The following is a 5493-nucleotide window of genomic DNA, read 5'->3' as shown; positions in this document are numbered from 1 at the left end:
TACTGCTTGTTATTTTTTAGTCATAATTCATTTTCTGTTAAAGTTGCAGTCATCTAATCAAGAAACCAAAAATATACCAATCATACCCCACAAATACTGAACAATCAAAGTGAATGCTCCTTGAACAGCCTAGCGTCTAAAAAAAAATCATTCAGATGAACTACATGTCAAATACTTACAATACTAGTACACTGACATAAATCATGAATGGTTTGTGAATGATGCATCAAAAAATCCAGTCTTGTTTTTGGGTTCTAGCAGTATTAGGGGACAAGCGATAGGGGACGGGGCATTGCTGAGACTAGGGGGTCAGTGGGCACAACCGCTGAAGGCCTCAAATGCCTCTACACGAAGCCTCGGGGCTTGTCCGAGGCCTCCACCCAGACAGAGCCCTCGGGGGGGCTGCCGTCCTCCAACCCCCTGGCCTGCGGGAACTGCCTGGCAAGGTCTGGGGGGGCAGGGACTGGGGACTCCTGCACCTGTCCTGTAGGTATCCGCCTTAGGACCCTGGAGGAGCGGGTGCAGGAGCTCCTGGAGGAGGTTAGCAGGCTGAGGGGAATCCGTGAGGCAGAGGAGGAAATTGATAGGTATTTTCTTTCTCTGCAGGGTGATACAACAGAGGAGAGGGCAGACCGGGATGAGCCCTCCACCGCTGAGTGGCAGACAGTCTCCCGCGCCAGAGCTATTAACCATGTTGCGGCACCAGTTCCTCCTGTCCATCTGGAGAACAGATATGAGGTCCTGGCAGCCCTGGAGGAGGAGGGAGCAGTGGAAGATTCCAGGGAGGAGACTTTGTGCACACAATGTCCTGTGCGGGCGGCGGGAGTCAAGAGGCCTAAGAGGAGGAAGCGTCGCGTCATCGTGATTGGTGACTCCATCCTGAGAGGTACGGAGGGCCCCATCTGTCGCCAGGATCCCTCAGCACGTGAGGTATACTGCCTGCCCGGAGCGAAGATTCAGGATGTGAAGGGGATGCTCCAGTCCATCATCCAGCCCTCCGATTATTACCCCATGGTCCTTGTCCATGTGGGTACTAACGATGCGGCCAGGAGAGCCCCTGATCGCCTGATGGAGGACTACCATGCTCTGGGAGGCGTGCTGAGGGAGATGGGCGCACAGGCGGTCTTCTCTTCCATCCTGCCAGTGAGCGGACGCGGCAGACGTCACGAGATGTGCATTGCGGAGACCAACTGGAGGCTACAGGAATGGTGCTTCGAGGCGGGCTTTGGCTTCCTCAGCCATGACCGGCACATCGTGATGAGAGACATGCTGGGATGGGATGGGCTCCACCTTTCCCCTAAAGGTAAGCGTGTGTTCTCTTCCAGGTTGGTGAACCTCCTTCGGCGGGCTTTAAACTAGGCTCGTCGGGGGAGGGGGAAGATGAGGGCGGAGGAGACGATGACATACCAGGCCCAGCAACAGCCAGCGAGCCCAGACCAATGGTCAAAACGGAGAAACAGGTAAGCGATAGGGGACGGGGCATTGCTGAGACTAGGGGGTCAGTGGGCACAACCGCTGAAGGCCTCAAATGCCTCTACACGAATGCTCGAAGTATGGGGAAGAAGCAGGAGGAACTCGCCCTCCTCCTAGCTGTCACCAGCCCTGACATAGTAGGGATCACAGAAACGTGGTGGGACTCATCGCATGACTGGGCGGTGAGTGTCAAGGGCTATAGGCTATACAGGAAGGACAGGATAGGAAGGAAAGGTGGAGGAGTAGCACTCTACATCAAGGAGGAATATACTTCCTCGTTAATTAGCATGGGGGTAGAGGGGGGGCACTCTGAGGTGCTCTGGGTTAGAGTAAAAGGCAGTCCAGGGGAGAGAGACTTAACGGTGGGAGTCTACTATAGACCTCCCAACCAGGGAGAAGAGCTCGACCTGGAATTCTTAGGTCAGCTTACAGAGGCAGTGAGGGCTAAGGATGTGGTCATCATGGGGGACCTAAACTTCCCAGACATCTGCTGGGAGGAGCAGTCAGCCAAGTCTGATCGCTCACGTCGGTTCTTAGCCAGACTGCAGGACCTCCATCTAACCCAGGAGGTGCACAGCCCCACCAGGGGAGACGCCTTGTTGGACCTAGTGCTGGCCACGGGTGATGACCTGGTGAGGGGGCTGCGGGTGATGGGCCACCTGGGAGACAGTGATCATCGCTTGCTGGAATTCACCATCCAGCGTAAGGTGGCAAAGGGCTGCAGCAAGGCAACAGCCCTAGACTTTAGGAGGGCTGACTTCAACAAGCTAAGGAGGATAGTTGGGGAAGCGCTGAGGACCCAGAGGGGAAGGGAATCAGATGTCGAAGGTGAGTGGTTGCTCCTTAAGGAGACGATCCTCCATGCCCAAAGGGAGGTAATCCCAACAAGGGTCAAAGGGAGCAGGAGGGCACATAAACCCCCATGGCTCACTAAGAGCATCCGGGAATGTCTCCTTGCTAAAAGGGAGGCATATACCCAATGGAGAGATGGGGTCATCGCCAAGAAGGACTATGTTATAGTCGCCCGAGGATGTAGGGGGGCAGTCAGGAGGGCCAAGGCAGAGTTGGAGATAGGACTAGCTTCCCGGATTAAGGACAATAAGAAGTCCTTCTTCAAATACATAGGGGGTAAAAAGAGGGTCCCGGGTAATGTGGGGCCCCTGCAGGACACGATGGGCAACTTAGTCATCACGCCAGATGACAAAGCTAACATATTTAACGATTTCTTTGCCTCTGTCTTCCTAAGTAGGGACCAGTTCAGCCACCTCCCTGCTGGGCCCCCCTCGGGCCCCGAGAGAGACACGCCTGGGCCAAGGGTTAGCGAGGAGTTAGTTAGGGTACTTCTGGAGAAGCTGGACGTGTTCAAGTCCGCTGGTCCGGACGATCTTCACCCTAGGGTTCTACAGGAACTGGCTGAGGTCATTGCGGGACCCCTGGCACGGCTCTATGAGCACTCGTGGTGCTCTGGCGAGGTGCCGGAGGACTGGAAGAGGGCCAATGTGGTCCCTATCTTCAAAAAGGGAAAAAAAGAGGACCCGGGAAATTACAGGCCAGTTAGTCTGACCTCAATCCCGGGTAAGCTCTTTGAAAAAATTATCCTGGCACACATCCAGGAGGGCCTTGCGGGGGAATGCATGCTCAGGGGCAACCAACATGGGTTTATCAGTGGCAGGTCTTGTCAGACCAACCTGGTGGCCTTTTACGATCAGGTCACCAAATCATTAGACGCAGGGGTTGCTGTGGATGTAGTCTTTTTGGACTTCCGGAAGGCTTTCGACACTGTCTCTCACCCTGTCCTCATCAAAAAGCTGAGAGACTGTGGTGTCGATGCCCACACGGTCAAATGGGTCGCCAACTGGTTGGAGGGCCGCACCCAGAGGGTGGTAGTGGATGGGTTCTTCTCGACCTGGAAGGATGTGGGCAGTGGGGTTCCGCAGGGCTCGGTCCTCGGGCCTGCACTGTTCAACATCTTCATCAGTGACTTGGATGAGGGGGTAGAAAGCACCCTGTTCAAGTTTGCTGATGACACTAAGATGTGGGGGGATGTGGGTGCACTAGAAGGGTGCAATAGGCTACAAGCTGACCTTGACAGGTTGCAACGGTGGGCGGATGAGAATAGGATGGGGTTTAACACTGATAAGTGCAAGGTGTTGCACATGGGGAGGAAGAACCGGCACCACACTTACGGGTTGGGGAACTCTCCTCTTGCCAGCACGGAGACGGAAAAGGATCTTGGAGTCGTCATTGACTCCACGATGAACATGGGCCGGCAGTGTGGGGAGGCAGTCAAGAAGGCCAATCGTACCCTATCATGCATCCACAGATGCATCTCGAGCAGGTCCAGGGAGGTGATCCTCCCCCTCTATGCGGCACTGGTCAGGCCGCAGCTGGAGTACTGCGTCCAGTTCTGGGCGCCACACTTCAAGAGGGACGTGGACAATATGGAAAGAGTTCAGAGGAGGGCCACTCGTATGATCAGGGGTCAGCAGGGCAGGCCTTATGAGGATAGGCTACGGGACCTGAACCTGTTTAGCCTCCACAAGAGAAGGCTAAGGGGGGACCTTGTGGCCTGCTACAAACTGGTCAGGGGGGATCAGCAGGTATTGGGGGAGTCCCTGTTCCCCCGTGCGCTGCCAGGAGTGACCAGGAATAACGGTCACAAACTGGCGGAGGGTAAGTTTAGATTAGATATTAGGAGGCGCTACTTCACAGTCAGGGTGGCTAGGGCCTGGAACCAGCTTCCAGGGGAAGTGGTGCAGGCTCCGAGCCTGGGGATTTTTAAAAGGAAGTTAGATGAGCACCTTGCCGGGGTCATCTGACCCCGGTGCTCTTTCCTGCTAAGGCAGGGGGTCGGACTAGATGATCTACCTAGGTCCCTTCCGACTCTAGCTACTATGAAACTATGAAACTATAAGTTCAGTACTGCTAACTAAGCAAGTTTTTAATGTTCCATGAATTGTTTCTAGAAGTTTTTTAATCTTTTCAGTACAGCTGATGGTAGAATTATCACTGAATATAGCAGGACAAGGATCAGAGCCTATATTTTTTTATTAACAAACATTTGCAAATTCACTTGCCATTGAATTTACTTTGCTTCACTTTCTCTTTACTACTCCAGATGCTTCCAAACATTATTCTCATTATCTGCAAGTCCTTTTACATTGTTCTATTTAAGAAAAGCTTACAATAAAAATAAATTCTTTTTTGCCCTAAGTCTTAGGCTTTTTCCTGGTGCCAGAGTGGTACAAAGGAGCAGTAAAGTAAATCAAATCTGGTCTCATGTCCTAGTTCAAGTTGCACTTTCACACTCACAAGCAGTGTTCTCTCTAAGCTGTTTGGTGTGCACGGCCAGGCAGGTGTGCCTGGCAGCATGGCATGAGCTTAGAGGGAATGCTTAGAGGCAACACTGCTCATAAGCCATGTCCACACATGGTGTGGACATTTGGTTCCCCAGGGACAGCTAGCAGCAGTGCATCTTGTGCCACTGTTAGCTGTCCCTAGGGAGTGCCTGTACCAAGCTTGCTCTGGCATGCAGCAAGTTACCCCAAGTGGGTTAGGGGAAGCTGGGGTCTTGGGGACCTCCTGGGGCTGCAGCAGTGGCAGTTCTGCCACACAGAGCCTGGCCAGCAGGCACAGCATGGTTTCAGCTGGCCCAGGTCCACTTTTGAGCAGCATGTGCTGCCTCCATGTACACTGCTCTGCTTTTTCTTTCTACAGGTTTTTTTGACCCCTGTTTATCCAGGGATCAACCCCCCCACCCCTCCATACTGCTTCCTTGCAGTGAGGAGAACAACTGAACATACCACATGGCCATGCTCATCTGGATGTAGCCATAAAGTTTGATGACCATAACCTAACGCTCCCACCACATATGTTTGCTGCTGACAGCAAATTTCCAAGGAAAGCCACTATCTATACCTGTGAGCCCTCTGGGAGCATCCACACATGCAAGCACATGTACTTGCAGCAGTTCAAATAGCAGTGACAGAAATTTGTGCTGGGGATTTGTGCCTCAGCACA

The 5493-nt window shown here is 53.1% G+C and overlaps 1 long non-coding RNA gene across 2 annotated transcripts; it reads left to right on the top strand.

Annotated features, from left to right (window-relative positions):
* Nucleotides 1-436: 436 nt before the first annotated feature.
* Nucleotides 437-1468, top strand: LOC149869290 (uncharacterized). 2 transcript variants are annotated; one of them, XR_016441091.1, is made up of 2 exons: nt 437-886; nt 1145-1468. It is a non-coding gene; the product is annotated as an uncharacterized LOC149869290 (long non-coding RNA). The 2 variants fall into 2 exon arrangements; XR_016441092.1 differs by having other exon boundaries at nt 437-930.
* Nucleotides 1469-5493: the final 4025 nt, after the last annotated feature.

The sequence above is a fragment of the Crocodylus siamensis genome, chromosome 3, assembly GCF_052110815.1.
Source record: "Crocodylus siamensis isolate JL-2025a chromosome 3, ASM5211081v1, whole genome shotgun sequence".
In the NCBI taxonomy this organism is placed as follows: domain Eukaryota; kingdom Metazoa; phylum Chordata; order Crocodylia; family Crocodylidae; genus Crocodylus; species Crocodylus siamensis.
The sequence above is the reverse complement of the archived record's forward strand: the minus strand, read 5'-3'. Positions and strand labels throughout refer to the sequence as shown.